The sequence below is a fragment of the Coloeus monedula genome (genome assembly GCF_965178545.1).
Source record: "Coloeus monedula genome assembly, chromosome: 9".
In the NCBI taxonomy this organism is placed as follows: domain Eukaryota; kingdom Metazoa; phylum Chordata; class Aves; order Passeriformes; family Corvidae; genus Coloeus; species Coloeus monedula.
Window position 1 is genome coordinate 10,953,868 of NC_138789.1, and position 16,804 is coordinate 10,970,671.

Here is a 16,804-nt window from a genome sequence, read left to right on the forward strand (position 1 = left end):
TAGCCAGGCTGAAAGATCAGGCCTTGTAAAATGGTGTCCACTGCTTGGTGAGGCAGTGTTTTAATGCAATTATAGAGGGGCAGAAATGTAGTTATAAGCTAAAATAAATGTGGCTGATGTCTTCAGATGTGCAGTATTGAATATTTAAGTAATGTCAAGCCTAGCTTGAAAGAAAATCAAGCTCTTAAATGAAGTTAATTCATCCTGTCCCACAATCCTCTCTGTTGCTTTTGCCTGTCCTGTTTTTCTGTTGGCGTCTTGCCATTAGTGTGCACGGACACTGCACAATTTAACACTGCAGTGTTTTCCTAGGCTACAGGCAACATAATCTCCACTACTTGTCCACAGTGCAGAATCTACTAGTACATATTTGGGTTTCTCTTTGGCTGTCCCCAGGATTCTTTGCTTCTTTCTGGCCTTTCCTGGCCATCAAGAAGAATCAAGCACAACACAGAGAATTCACAAAGATCCCCTTCATCTCAGCAACTGTCTTACCCATCTGCTACACCTGGCATAGAGTGTGTGACCAGGGGAAAGAGAGGAGCTTCTCATTAGAAACTTGAGAGATTCAGCCTTGCAGATGAAATTCTGCCAATGCTCTAACTTCTCAAGGATTTACCTCAAAATTATGTAAACTGTGATTGTGTTGAGTACATTACTTGATGGAATAATTGAGAGCATTTGTAAATATGTAGATGATGCATAAAAATTTTGTAAATGATGTGTACAGCAGTGTAGAGTATACAGTCTTTGATCATGTTTTGCCATGCTGTTTGATTGTCTATTGTGAGCTTAATCCTATATTCCTTAAGTAGACAAAGATGATTCTTTTCCAGTTTTGCCTGCTTAAGGAGTAGAGGAATAGGCTCTAGGTCTTTGAAGTGTTTAGTGCTTTACTGTCATATAGTTCTGAGAAGAGGCAGTTAAATTCAGTATGAGTTGAAAAATGTCTCAGTCATTTTTAACAGCTTAGGTTTAGAATCATTTTGAGTATTCTCTCCATCCTAAAAATGTTGTAAAGCTTTTAAGCAATTCCTGAGTCCACTACTCATCCTTTGTGAAGAATGAAAGCCATAGGTAAACTTCACTTTTGTGGCATAAATCTACATATCATTGTCTGTTTTTAATGCCCTGTATTGATTGAGTTAATGCTGCATCTTAAACTATATTTTGAGTACCAAAGACTTCCTAAATATTCTGGAGTGTCTCTTTCATGTGCTGCTTTTGCCTGTATGGAGTTATTTTTGTCATGCAATAATGGAGTCACAGTACTTTAATTTGTACTATTTTGTAAATATGTTAAATATAATAAACTGGTTAATTTTTTTGTTTAATGGTATGTGTCAAGATGCGTGATTTGCTACTGTGAAGGTTGTGCTTAATTTGTCTCACCACCTTCTCATTGTGAGAAGTTGATAATATTCTGTTTTGGTTTCCAGGATTTATATAATCCTTATTTAGCTGTAAAACTGAGCTGTCAGTGTAAGTGACATAGTATAGCTTACCTTGAGAACTTTTTATTGTCAGGATAATTTTCCTTGTGCAGCATCCAGGAAGATGGTGAGGTTTGTTTTGTTTAGTGATTTTAGTTTTTTTTTTTTTTTTTTTAATTTATTATTATATTTTTAGCTATAGAGAATCAGTCATATACTATTGATTTTTGTCTGTCAAAGATGATACTTGTAATTTTTTTTTAATGAAAAGAAGTTGTGCCTAAGAAGTTTTATGTGTAGTCTTTCACAACAACATCTTTCCTCTTCCACTTTTCTTTTTTCTCCCTGTTGTATGTGAATTAACATATAAATTCAGGCTGAACTGAGCTCAAGTCTGAAAATACAGTCTCTGTCTGATTTCATGGGCTACTTGATAACCTTTTTGTGATGTAGCCCATTCATGTATTTTTTACAATGTAACATTCATTATTAATGTGTTTATAAAAATATTTCTGGACAGGTGAATTAATTCAGCAAGGTCAGTAATGATTCAGTTGCAATGTTGTTTTTGTGTCCCTTTCATTTTTCAGTAACAGAGATTTTCTTGCAGAACTGCCCATCTAACAGATAATTATTAAACCTAATGAGGCATTTACACATCTCTGCAGATGTAAGGCATAATTTTCCTGTCACCCGTGAACATATCACATAACTAAGACTCACACCTAATGTGGGATGCAAAAATGTGTCCCAATTAAATGCTCTTGTTAACAGTATCACACTCAGTCACAGACATTCTCCTTCCCCTTGTATGTGAGAAGAGCTGTGTCCTCTGATGGGTGAGAAATTGAGAAAGCACTGTAATTAGGGCATAAGAATCACCTCTGGCTGTGTTCTCAATATTTTTTTTTTCCCCTGTTGTAAGGCTTGGAAGCTTGAAAATCTCAGCTTGAAAAAATCTTATCTTGACAATGAAAATTATGCCAACCAGGATTCCTTTCCCCTTTGCCTCACAGGCAAGCTTGAGATGCTCTGTGAAGAAGAAGAAAAGGACAATTCTCAAGGTTTTAGCCATTTATAAAGGTGAGACAGAGGTACGTCTAGAAAATGTGGTGCTTGTTTATACAAAATACCAAGCCTCAGACCCAGGTTTTGTTCTATTGACTTTGATATTCAGTTCAAAAAAATTTGTTTCAGTTAATTCTTGTCTCTTTGCTGGAAACTGGGCTGCCGAGAGCCTTACATTACTATTTTTTCTGAAATTCAAGTTATTCTCTTCAGAGCACTGCTTATTTCATTTGAGTGACAGAGGAAGCACTCCCTCTGCTCCATTTTACTGCTGAGAATGACATTATATGACAGAGTATTTCTTTGGTTAGTTTGGGTCATCTACTACTTTCTGTCCTCCAAACTTCTGTTCACTGGGGGTCCTGGCACAGAGTAAGAAACAGAGAAAGCCTTGATCACCAAGAGCTAAACCCTCAGTGTGTTGTCAGCGCTGTTTTTGTTGCAGATGTAAAACAGGGGGCTGTAAGAGCTCAGATGATGGCAGTCAGCACCATCTGGGGCACACCCAGTACAGGCATAAAGGGAACTGCCAGGCAGGGATGCTCTGTGCGTGCTTTTGTGTGTGTAACGCACGGTCCTGTCCCAAGCTACTACACGAAGCAGGAGCCAAGCTGTGAAATGTGCCATGGAATTTCTGCTCTTTCCTCCGTGTCCACTCAATGGAGGGGTAGTTTTGAGTTTAAGCTTCCTAAAGCTGTGAGATGAGATGTTAATCATAGCCACTTTCTCACGAAATGCTGAAATGTATGATGCATCTATAATTAGTGAAAAGAAATATAGAAAGGATTAAGCTTCAGAAATTGACTGCAGAAGGGTGATTTATTGCATTATCTTAGCAACTTCCTTTTGAAGAACAAAGAGCCGTTTGTTTTTATAGCAAATGAAATTTGGGTTTCTAATTTAGTTTTATAATTCCTGATCTGCTGTAGTGTGTTCTGCCCATTCATTATGAGGATCTCTGCTGCTTACATGACTGTGAAGTTAGATTTTATTTAATAAGCCTCCTGGAATATTTGAGTTATTGGTGATTTTTTTTCTGGGTTACAATTTCCTACCTGATAAATCTGCTTTTTGGAAAATATGTGAGTTCATTTTAAAATGTAATCTGACCATAAGTAAATTTACAGATACAAAAAATGGCAGGTTCAGAGGTGGCTGTTTACCAAGGGGCACCGGGCTGGTTTGCTTCTTTCGGAACTGAGTTTTTTTGTATTGGCAGTGTAATATGTGGCTTTGGGAAGAACAGAAATAGAGGAGACCAGAAAACAGGAAGTAAAAAGTTGATACCACATCATATGTGTTAGAAACAACCTGGTATGTGGTAACTTCTCTAAATGATTGCCCAAAGTATTATATGTCTATATGATAGCATTGGATTGGAAACAAACTCTCTTATGTCACTGTGTGGGAAAACATTTGCTAATGTGGTCCTAATCAAGGTCTCCTGCACTTGGTCCTGGTCTTACCAGATAACTCTCTAAATCTGCTTTCAATTAGTTGTCTTTTTTCCCAAAGCAGTTAAAAGGTCTCCTCAAGGACACACAGTATTATTTCTAGATTTATAATTCTTATTCGTGCATAAGGCTAATGGAAATACATATAATTGAAGAAACCTTTTCTCTGGTAGTTTTACTATTAGTGTCCCTGGTAGCCTGTAGCTATTAATAATATGGAATGTGCCAGGAGAACCCCACCATACTTAGTTACCTGGGTATGTACAAAGATCTTTCCTACCTCTTCTCCCTTCCCCATTATAAAGTTCAGCTGAGGTGTGGTACAAGTCCCACAAGTATTTACACCACTCGTGTGGGGAGAAGAAAAATACAGGCAGATCATAAGAGCAGTCATGCCTGGTTTTTGTTTTTGTAGTATTAATTTTTATTGTTTGGGAAAGGGCAGGATGGGACTTTTATTAGCTTTTGTATCAGCTGCTCTGTTCTCAAGAACAATTGCAAGTAGAGGATGCAATAGCAGTTTGACACTTGATTTTAAAAAGAGATTTATGGTTTTTACAGTTGTGTATTAATGTAAACATGTGCATGGGATCAGGCAATGATCCCCATTCCCAGGGAATCAGATGATTGATGGTTAAGAGGCCAGTTGATCTCCAGATCAGTATGGTAGGATGTGGAAAATCAAACTGTAGAAATCTAAACAAAGGGAGCATACCTTTTTTGTAAATTCTTCTGAATACAGGAATGCAGGTTTAGTCTTCCTGTCACCAGTCATCCTGTCACCTGTATGTATGTGTGTGTGTATATATATATATATATATACACATACATACAGGTATACAGAAGATTGCTACAGAAAGTATTTGATCACATTTTTTTCTTTTATATGCTACACTGAAGAGCCACATAGCTTTAGAAAACACAAACTTCCAAAAGCAATGGTTCCCAGCTTGCACATTCTTTCCTTTCAAGTCACTGATGGTCTCAGTGTGTCTCTGGGGAGTTAAGATACCATGTTCAGGGATGTCCTTTTCAAATCTACATTTCCCCACAAAAAATTCTTGATGAATAATACTTTTTGGGTTTGTCTAGAATATATTTAAAATACTTTGAGGTGGTATTATCATGCAAGCATGGGCTGTGAGTGGGCTGGAGGATTGGATCAGCCAGGTCCTGATATACTGGTAGTTTAGGATATCCATGAAGTTTTATTTACAGGTGGAAAGAATTGTCTGTACCAGTTAAGACTGGGCAACCCACGGCTAAGCGGCAGTACTGATGAAAAAAGTAGAAGTGAACCATGGACAGAACAAAAGTTGACAGGATTTTACTGTGAAGAAGGTAAATACTGTCTTTTTGCCTAGTAATGGAAACATCATCTATAAAATGGGAATTAATAATTTAGTTAATTTCTGGTAAGGTACCACTTCAGTGCTTTGTCCAGCTTTGGCCACTAAATGCTGTATAGGATACAGTTTCTCATTGAAAATATTCCTGAAGAGACTAACAAATTTGAGGAAATTGGAATTATTTGAATAGAATTAGAGAACAGGCTAAGGGGAGTGTGGCAATAGCATCTAAATAACTGAAAGGTTTTACATTAACTTAAGAGACTAAACTCTTAGTTCAGTCCTAGTCAGTTCAGTTAATTAGCTCAGTTCCTAGTCAGTGTAAATAGTAACAAAAGCCAAGCTTGAACTTGAAGAAAGGAGATTCAGTTTTTAGGAGAGTTTTCTGAATAACAAGCTACATAGACACAAAATTGTCTGGGTAAGTTGTGGTACCTCCAGCACTGGAGGTGTTTCAGATGTGGTTAGCTAAATGTCTGTCAGGGATAGTTTATATGGACTTAGAGATGCCTGAGATACACATCACGTGTTCTTTTGGAGCTCCTACTGTACTACCTTTCTGTAACTACCTTGCAGCTGTGCAATGCTTCAGTCAGCTGCTGGTGTTTACCAAAATCTCATGGAAATGTATACCAATGTGTAGAGGAAAAGGTAAATGAGAGGTAATAAGGTGAACATCCATAGCAAGCAGGGTGCTAAATATGCAGAGTTTGAATGTTTATGAATTAAAACAGTTTCTTCAGGAGATGCAATTGGGTCATATTTACCTCATAGTGTAAAAATGTTGTAAAACCACAGTGTTTAAGACTTGCTTCATAGTGGGAGGCATGAGCTAAAGAGCATTATTGCAGTTCACAGGTTTATTTTTGATAGAACATACTGTTGCTGCAACATATGTAGGTTTGTCAAAATCAAAACTTTTAAAAATATGTTTTGATTTCAGGGAAAGTTAACAAGAAAGGCAGCTCAGGTACCATGTCTTTCTACTTAGTTCTGAGCTGATAGAAAATGGCAGATATGAGAAAGAAATTACTTTGCTTTAAGCATTCTTTGTCAAATCATCAGAGACTACATTTTTATAAAACAAACCCAGTTCACTTAGCTCTTCAGAATTTGCAAAAGTACTGTAATATTAAAATTTGTCTATAAAACAGAGTGGCAAACACGCCATCAGCTTGACTGTACTCTTTTTTGAAGTCAAATGGTTGAATACTAGTGCTAAGATTAATTCTAGTTGGTGTCTGAAAGCATCCTTTCCTTGTTTGACCTTTTCTAGATAAATAACAGTGTTAGCTCTTGGCATGGCATCCTTTTTCTCTGTTCTAAATGTGTATAAGGAGATGCAATGACTTGTCTTACATGCAGCTGAATTTAGTCTCGGTTTTCAGATTGTCATGAGTATTTTGTAGTTAACAGTGAAATAAATCAACAAGCTGTAGTCTAAATGAAGTGCATCTAATAAAACCTAGCTATTTTGTCTTTCTGGCTCTTCATAATGAATGCACTGTGAAGAGAAGTTTTATTTGAATGTCACTGCATGAGCAGTTCTAATTACTAATAGAATTCATCAAACAATCTAGTAGTGTAGTGACATTAAGTAATAATTAATAGACTGTGTGATATGTGGGTGCATGAAGTGACAATGATTAACATGTGGCCTAACAGGATGTGCTTGGAAAACAAGTGGCATATGATACGACACTTTGTTCTTCCCTGTGTCATTGGAGTTTGGCCTGTCTCCACTCACAAAATGAACCTGCATTCAAAATCCAGAACCTGTTGATATGGCTGGCGTTTGGAGCATGTACATATTTTGGTGCACTTCAGCTTGAGTATGACATGGCTGCTTATTTTAGAGCTGATATTAATGGGTTCTTGTGTGGCTCCATCTTGCCTTCGAAGAGTTGGCAAAATTTCAGGATTTGCTCTACTGATACATTAATATTTTAATAAATTGCAAAACCTGTGTTATCTAGACACTGAAGTTACAACTATATCTGTATATATATGTATGTATGTATGTGACATAGGGCATTCAACTGTGCACACAGAGTATTCTGTAGCCACTGTTGAGAATCTTGCTGCTTCTAAGAGAAGAAATTGGTGGGAAAAATAACGTATTTCATTGGTACAGTCAGTATACTTACAAAAGAACATACAGACTTTTCCATTTTCCAGATGAACAATCAGTTTGCTTTCCAGAGATTGCTGTTTCTGGCAAATCCTTTGTCTTCTCATTTGTGACTTTCTTCTCTCCCTGTGTAGTGTTTCCCTGGTTCCTTATGCTCTTTTGTATCCTTTGTTCCTCCCCCTCTTGTCTAATGACATGAACTAAAGAACACTTCAGTCAATTCCTCATCCCTGTTCTAGGAAGCACTACCAAGAGGCCTTTTGCCAGCATGTGTTAAGTTTTCAAAAGGAGTACCTTGCCTTGGGCAGTGGTTCATTATTATATTTAGCAGTGCAAGAAACATGTAACTTTTTTTTCCTCCCATATAGTCAGCGTGAAAAATGCTTTGTAGAGCATTAACTTCAACTTGTTGAAGTATGCATAATAGAGCAGCTTTCAGAACGCTTCCCAGCACAGTAACAAGCATGGGGCATATCTATAGAGAAAAGAAGTAGTAGTAAAGTCAGTGGCAAAGCACACACTTAAGTATAATCAGTGTTTGCTCCGGGTTTTTGAAAGTGAGCATTTCTAGTATATATTGTACTTTTCACTTCTTTGTGAAGTGAACATTAATACTAATGTTCTATATTGCATGCTTGGATGAGAACAGAACCTCAAATAGAATCACTGTGTCACCTACTCATTGGTGGCTTTTTCTTAAGGGTTTATAGGATACTCTGAGTGTGGCTTCTTGTGAGGCTGGGAGGAAATTTGTTGCAAGAGAGAACCGAGCACTCATTTTTACAACATTCTGTTCAGTAATGGAACTTTACGGAGTTTTTACATTATTTCAGAATATTGTGTACAGTTCTTCTGCTTAAATGATACATTGTGGTCATGCAAAAGAATATGTTGTTATATGAGGAGGAAAATTGTAAACTCAATACCCTTTAAATGTATGTGGCTATTTTCAAAATCAGCGTTCACTATTACACTTCCTGGAGTGTAGTGGAGTCATGTTATATTTTCTTTTAAGCTTCTGAAATGAAAAAAATGTGTGAAGCAGAGATTATGGATTATTTAGAATATAGCCAACAACCTCAGAAAAAGCTCAATCTTGACTTGAATTGATAAGCTCTGTTGTAACCATGGATCTTTCATTCTCAAGAAGACATAGACTGGTGCAAACTGAAGCCATATGATTCAGTTAGGGTATGTACTCTTGAGAATTATTCAGCTGCATGAGTTTTACCAGTGATGGTGCCTGAGGCCATGTCTTAGAGTTCAGTCATAGTTCTCTGGTGATCATACAAAATAACTGTCCAGAAAATTATACTCTAGCTAAATCTCAAGCAAACTGATCTTCAGTGCATAGAGAGGAACATGTCAGCATCCCTGTATCACATGCGTGAAAGCTGAGGATAAAGACATAACCCCAGAGCTGCACAGACTGCAGCCTCATGTACTGCAGTGGAAGGTTGTTGGGGTCCCTCCCCTGCCATGGAGCCCTGGGAGAGGGGCCCTGGGGGGGAGACACGGGGTCTCCCTGCCCCTGCTCAGCCTTGTTCCCATTGGTTGGTTTGTGTTCCCTGATAACGCCAAGGACCCTGGGGTCCCGTGATTGCAGAGTTCCTGAGCTGAGCCCCGGCCATGCGGCTGGAGAAATAAACACCTCTGAAACATCTACCACGAATCTGTCCATATATACTTCGGTTTCCACGGGACTCCTGGTTTGAAATATACTTTGTTGCAGTAATCCCTGCTGCAACAAACTGGTGGAGGAATGCGGGCAAGATACCGATCCCTGAGGACAATTCGTGAGTAAAAAACCACTCTAGACCTCTCTCTTCTCATCTTGGTTTGGATAGTCTCTCTGGACTATGGAAGAATCATGGGAAATGGGGCTCTCTGAGCCACAGAGAAAAATGTATCTAGAAGTAAAAGGAATCCTTGAACAACAAAACAAAAAAGTAATGCAACCGGGAGATCTAGAACACTTTTTCATCTGGCTTTTCAAAAGGTTCCCCTGTATTTCTCGAGACTTACTTTTTAATATCGAACCTCCTGTATCTTGTGAGGGGTGTTTCTGGGATGAGATCTGGGATAAAGTATGGGATCAAAGAGAAGCTTGCCGTGCATACCTTATAATCAGGGAAGCTCTTGAGGAGCATTTGTATGGTCCCATTACCCCTAAAGCAGAGGATCCTACTTCTCCTGCGGCCGAGGCCGCGCGGCTGCCATCCTGGGAGCACATGACTGCAGCCGTGCCGGTGGAGGTGCCTGTGCTGGATGTGCCCGGCCCCCTCGGGAGCGCGTCCCTTATGGCGGACCCCATCCCTGTCTCGGGGTCCCCGGCCACGCGGCCGCGAGTGAGGGAGCGATGCCGCAGGCGCCGCGGGTGCCGTGGGCCACGAGCAGCCAGGAACCGGCATCGGCGTGGCAGCCCGCTCTGAGCACACGGCTCGGAGAGCCCTGCGGAGGGAGAAGCGGCGGTTTCCACAGTGACACGAGAAGCCGCGCAGCGCCGAGCCGGAACGGGGCCGCTCTCAAAGCAGCGTGGAGTTTGCGGAGTGGAACCACTCACAGGGCACGGGGCCAGCGGCGATGGCAACGCGGGGCCGCGCAGAGCCCAGACACGCGCCGGAGCAGCCACAGCATGGGGGCCCGGCCGAGACGTCGGAGTTGGCGAGGCAGCGGCCACGCGGGACCAGCAGCCACGACGAACACGCAAGCATGTGATAGGAGGAGTTGTAGCCACGAAAGTTACAGGAACTGTGAAATGGTACAATGTCAAAAACAACTATGGATTTATAACACGAGATGATACAGGGGAAGATTTATTCATCCATAGAAGTGCCATTAAAAGAAATAACCCTAAAAATTACCTGCAAAGTGTAGGAGATGGGGAAGTTGTACAATTTGATATAGTGCAAGGAAAGAAGGGTTTACAAGCAGCAAACGTTACTGGGCCTGGGGGTATTCCAGTCAAAGGCAGCCGTTATGCACAGAATTATAAACAATATCCATCCCAGCAATTTCCCTACCCACAGCCTACTTCCCCCTTTTACCCTATATCCAATATGAACCCCTTCCTAAGTTTGCCCTATCCCCAGTTTATTCCTAATCCGTTTTTTACCCCATGGCTTCCCTATACAATTCCATTTCCCTACAATTCCTCTCCGGTACCGAGGGGGGGGATGAAAAGGGGAAGGAAGAAATTAAACCCTCTCCTGCCTCAGTTTCCCCACAGAGCATGCCCGGAGAGTTCTGTCTCCCTTCTGTCAGCCCTAAGATGTTCCACAGAATCTGATTGGACATTTAAAGACTCAGGAGAGTGTCTTGTTTTGTCTTGAAACTGTTCTTGTTATGTTTATCCAGTTGTTTTCATTCTCCTTTTATTAAAATAAAACGGGTGAGATGTTGGGGTCCCTTCTCCCCTGCCATGTAGCCCTGGGAGAGGGGCCCTGGGGAGGAGACACGGGGTCTCCCTGCCCCTGGTCAGCCTCGTTCCCATTGGTTGGTTTGGGTTCCCTGATAACGCCAAGGACCCTCGGGTCCTGTGACTGCGGGGTTCCTGAGCTGAGCCCCGGCCATGCGGCTGGAGAAATAAACATCTCTAAACATCTACCACGAATCTGTCCATATATACTTCGGTTTCCACGGGACTCCTGGTTTGAAATATACTTGTTGCAGTAATCCCCGCTGCAACAGAAGGTAAGCATTCTTAACTCTGAGCCTAAAACCTACAGTAATCCTACAGTGCCAGAAGTAAAGCAGACCGAAATTCAAGGTATTTTACCCAGTTCTTGATGTTTATCAAAGGAAATGTTCTGAGAACAACTTTTTGTATGGTATATTTTTGTGTATTTTTTACAAAACTCTCTAGGCTGAAGAACCTGCTGAAAAAAAGTCTGAGATGCATTAATGGGGACTGCTTCCTCCCTGTTTGTTCTTACTTGCTTTGGGTTTGTGATTCCAACAGTAAATGCAGATGAAATGCAAGTATTTTCACATTTGTTGGATCTAGTTGAAATTTACCCAAAGGGCAAGGGAGACCTGTTACTTGAAAAGATGCTACTTTGTTTCTCTGTTCTTAAATTATTGAGACTGGCAAACAAACCACATTCTTATTAAACACGTTAGTATAACTAATTAAAACAAGCAACCCTCCATCTACTTATTCTCATAATATAAGAGATGGCCAACATGTGTCCTATGTGTAACAAAGTCAGAAGGTTTCAATTAAGCTTACACCTCAGTCCAAACATATTAAAATGATAAACCTGCAGTTATCATTACTAGAGAGCTATTAGGCCTGTTTGTAGAAATGTAATGCACTAACTAGGTGAACAGAAGGTAGAAACTGGACTACTGCAGTCTATAGGTGCCCAGGCAATTTGCTGGCTTGAGCAGAGCCAGGGAGACATGATACTGCTGTTAGGGTAGTGTCAGACAAGGCCACGTCCACTTTTAAAGACATTGTAAATATTGCTGGGAAGTTGGAATTTATGGGTATTGCAGACATGGTCAACAAGGATTCTGAGATGTTCTGTTTAAATCCCATAGAGAAAATGTTGTCAACGCTCCAGAGTAATGGTTGCGACAAAGATTCCACTTCCACGGACTGTTTCTTTGCTCCCTAGTAAATGGCTAAGGACATTAGTGGGGAAAACTTTTTACCAGTGAGTTCTGCTCCCTGGAGTGCCTTGAACGAGTGTGTGTTTACTGGTTAGTAGTTAGGTAAATGTTTTCATGTTTCTTAGAATTCTTAATGTACCTAAGAATTTTTAGTAGGTATATAGAAAGGGTAGCGTTACAAAAAGTTGCCTGAATGCTAAGTGATGATGTTTATCAAATTTCTTTTATTTTTCTCTTATTTCCGTTTCCCTAATCTTCCTCTTAAGAGCTGTTGAAAAGCTTGTCATTTGTGGTGTTATTTATATTGTCAGACTTGTACAGTTTCTTACCTGACAAAGAACGTGGCTTAGTGCTTGCTGTGTGCTCTGTGAGCTGCTGCAGTGTTTAGCTTGCTTCCTCTGAGGCATGTTGTGTTACACTAGCATCCCTGCCTGTTAACAGACAGTGTTCACAGTAACTATGAATCCCTTGTAAACAGACAGTACTTTTCTCTGCTATTACATACAAATCAATAGTCTTTTTGCAGCTGAGCAGATCATGTAATTTCTAATATAACCAAACAAGCAGCAGCAGGAAGATATTATTGCGTAAAAACAGGTGCTAGAACAAAACAAATGGTTTTATTGATTCTCCTAAGTTTATTAAATTTTCAAAAAAAGTTTCTACCCCATCACTTTCTTTGGCCTTGTGAATTGTTGGTACAGCATAGGCATAGTTTCCTTATTAGTTTCTGGCACTTTAAGAACAAAACCCATCAGACTTAAGGATATATTCTGCAGTGTTTATACATGGGAAGAATAGATACTTGTAGTGAAGTGATTACTATCCCAAAGGCTTTTTCCTCTTTTAAAGTCTCAGTCTGCATAATAGTGTTGGAAATGGATTAATTTAGAGATGTTGAGAATTCTGCTGCTGAAGAAAAGCGTTGTATTTGTGAGGGGTGGGGGTGAAGGCTGTGTGTATGCAAGAAAAACGATCTCTGTGACTACAAGTGATGAAGCACTGGGTTGGAATGCTGGAGTATTTTGGAGGTTGGGTAGGATACAAAGGGACATTTTAAATTAATTTTTAGGAAAACACGTTTCCAACTCTAGCAGAACAGGTAACAGTTGATCAGTATGGTGATACATAAGTCAGTGGGTTTTGATGAGCTTCTCTGATGACACTGCCATCATCCATTTGCTCCGCAGTTGGCACAAGGCTCTTCTCACTTGTTTGGCAATGATTAGTGGCTGGTGTAGGAAGAACAGTCCCAAAGTCTGGATTACCTAATACTGCAGATAGGCAGGGAAAGTCCACTCATGATTTGGATCCATTTTTCCTCAAGGGGAGACAAGGACTACAACTGGTGCATTTGAATGTAGGAAATCAGACACTACTCTCTTACACGTGTGCTGGAAGAGGTTTAATTCCATTACCTTGTTATGCTTAGTGCAGACCTATAGAGACAGGATTCAGGAGAAGCTTTTGGTCAGTATTCTAATCATAGCTGGGGTGGAAAAACTGCTACCTGGAGATTGCTGCTAGGACTAGGGAGAGGATAGATCAGTTCAGGGGGCACTCTGCAGGGTACAGCCTAACATTGTACTGGAAGGAAAGAGACATTTTAAAAGAATGACATATAATTCTATCATGCAATGTCCCTGTAGGAAATACAAGTCAAGTGCACCAATAAATGAGAGAGGAAAATGCCATGGAAGGCAGTAAATCAAAATGTAATTGATTGGAATATTTAGAGAGCTTAATTTCAATTACTGAAAGTGAGATAGTGGCATACTGCAGAAGTCTGAGGTTTGGAGGGAGAGACTTGCAGCACTTACTGTTCAGCCCTCTTCCTTACTTCCCAGAAGGGGCATGCTGGGGGAGCCCAGCAGCTGACCCTGAGGGACATGGCCTTTTGCTCATTTTGGAACAGTGTGTATATCTTCAGTGTTTTCAATAGTTTGACAGTTTAAAACTGAAGAATTAGGCCATTAAGCACTAGATTTGGCAGGAATGGAAGCAATTTAGGGCACGGCTGTTCTCTGGTTAGAAATGAAGCTCTTAGTCACTGAGTCTCAATGCTGTAACTACCATTTCCATTTGCTTTTGTGGCTTGTACTGTACTGAATCCTTATTAGAACTAAGACAATGCCAGTCAAGCTACTGATAATTCCAGTGAAGTTATACACTTCTGTCATCTCTCCTACCTTTTTCACTAATAATTTCGTGTTTGATTTCAGTTATATTGTAACATTTTCAATTGAAATGGCAATTATTCGTTGTCAGAACCCAGCCATTACTCTTGTCAAAAAGACATATGATGCATTAGCTTAAGGGCAATTGGTAATAACTACAGAGGTGACATTCAGTTACATAGGATAGGCAGGTTCTACATATATCTTCCTCAAGTGGTCGGGGTTTGCATGCCCTGCAGTTTGCACTGTTTGGGAGTGCTGCCCAACTAATCATGCAAAACCAAACCAAATTTCAGTTTGGCTTTGAGACCATTTTGCTGTAATTAACATCTGCTCTCTCCTGGTTTCATTGAAGTCTTTTTATGTTTGTGTTTTATAACTCACTGAAATGAGCGTGATGAAGGGAGTGGAAAGGGAAGCACTTTGTTGCCATGTAGTCTCCCTAAGCATTTGTGATGACAAAACTTTCTGATTACTGGGAGACAGGGACCAAATGATATTTTCTTGCACCATTTCAGCTCGTGCAAGATACTCTTTGCTTTTCTAGATCCTGCTATCCTTCCTGCTCAGGTCATGCTTGCTTTCACTTGTTATCTCTCAAGAGCAATTTGGAACATGATAAAACATCCTTTGTTTTATTTCATTGCCACTGGACTCGTGGGCCAGATTTTAGATGCGTTCAGGAATTCCATGTAATTTCTGCATCTTTGGAGCTTTAAAAACCCAGTTCTGCTAATGCAGCTGAAAGAGGCTCTTGTGTTTTCTCTCTTATAACAAGAAGAGTGGGAGTTAGTCAGCAGTGCATGAGGAAGAGGAAGCAGCTACTGGGATTGTATGATGCAGATGGACTTTATTTTCCTATGAAGAAAAATATTCTCACCGCAAAGATTTTTTATTTAATACTGGAGTACGCAGGGTTCCTCACATCTTAAGATCTGTCAATTTTTTGACACAGTTTGACCTGATCTGTTTCTTTGGATAAAACTGTGGCTACGTTGAAGTCAATGGCAGAACTCGAAAGCTCAGGAGAACAAGATTTCACACGCTAAATATGGATGCTTGTGTTTGTTAATTCTGCTCTCAGTGATTAGTATACAAGCATTGTTAGCCATGTAATTTGCCTCTAATTCTGTGCTGTTTTACCCTTCTTTGCCTCATTTAACCAGTAGAAGGCAAACAATGAATGATTTTACTTTTTGGGTCCTTTTCATTTTCTGCCGGGTCTTACACAAGATTTTTCTATTGGAATACCAGTCACCACAGGAGAGTGATAAACATTGTGACATTTCAAATCCAATTAACAATATGATAATTTACATCTAATTACCTGAGTTAGTTGTACCCATAACTTCCCTTTAAGGCTTCAGGAGGGTCATGATACCTACCACCCTTGTTCTGAAGAGATCCTTGGCTTATCAGCTTGTGCCTTTCTGAGGGAGAGGGTTGGGTTTGCTAATCTTTTGTACATATCTTGGTGCTGCTTGCAGGAGGTGTGTCCCAGGCCTTTCTGACTACTTTATCAATGTGTCTTATTTTTATGTACCTTCCTACTTGTTGGTAGTACCTACCCAGGCCTTTGGCAGTCTGTTGTCAGCACTCACCCAGCCTCACTGTGTGGGTCTAGTGCAGCACCATATCTTGTCTCATTACAGGGAGTTCAGCTGTAGGAACAGACCATCCCCCCTCCTTCTGAAATCACATAATTACTGACCAGTTCCTGCAATCACTTCCCTTCCAAAAGCTGTGCTCCTTATTTATGCTTTTAGTTATTTAAGGTAATCTAGCTAACGTGGCATCTATACATTTAAAATGTCCCTTTTGGAGAGTGGCAACTTTCAGCTGATAACCAGTGCCTTTTATTCATCCTCAACGCTGTTTTCCACGTGATCATCCGCATGGAAATACTGGTCCTCAGATGCATACTCTGAGAATCCAGTGGCAAAAAATCCCCAAAGACAGCACTGTGGGTATACAGGATGATATAAGGGTATAACAGCTTCCCAGCTGTTACTGCAATGCTTCCACCAGCATATTTCCACCTCAGATCACCTTTAATTTGCATCAAAAAAGCATAAATCCTTAATGAAAAACTTTCATGTGTGTCTTCTGCAACAAGACACAGAAGTTGTGAAGACAAACTGGCTGCAGAATTTGTACAGATACTGAGTTCCTAGAAATGCAAACATATATAATTGCCTTCTTAATAAGGTAGGAAGGAGTAGTAAATGTTTCTTTTTTTGCATGTTACAGGAAGCTTCTCACTCACAACCAGAGCAATTAGAACAAAACCCAGAGCTCAAAGGCTGTGGCCATTTCTTTGTCAGTATTAAGTAAGAACATATTTTTTGTTCCCAAATGAACAGAAGCTGTAATTTATTGTAATATGCCCATTTGAGAGCTGGAGGGCTGGCTTTCCAGCCACTTCTTGCCCTGGGGGAATTTTCCTGAACCTATGAATGTTGTTATCATCTGGGAACATTCATGTCCACCTTTGAGGTTTATTCAATCAGTGGTACATTAATGAGATGCAACTTTGTACTTCCCATTTATTGAAATCCATGGTCATTAAAGCTTA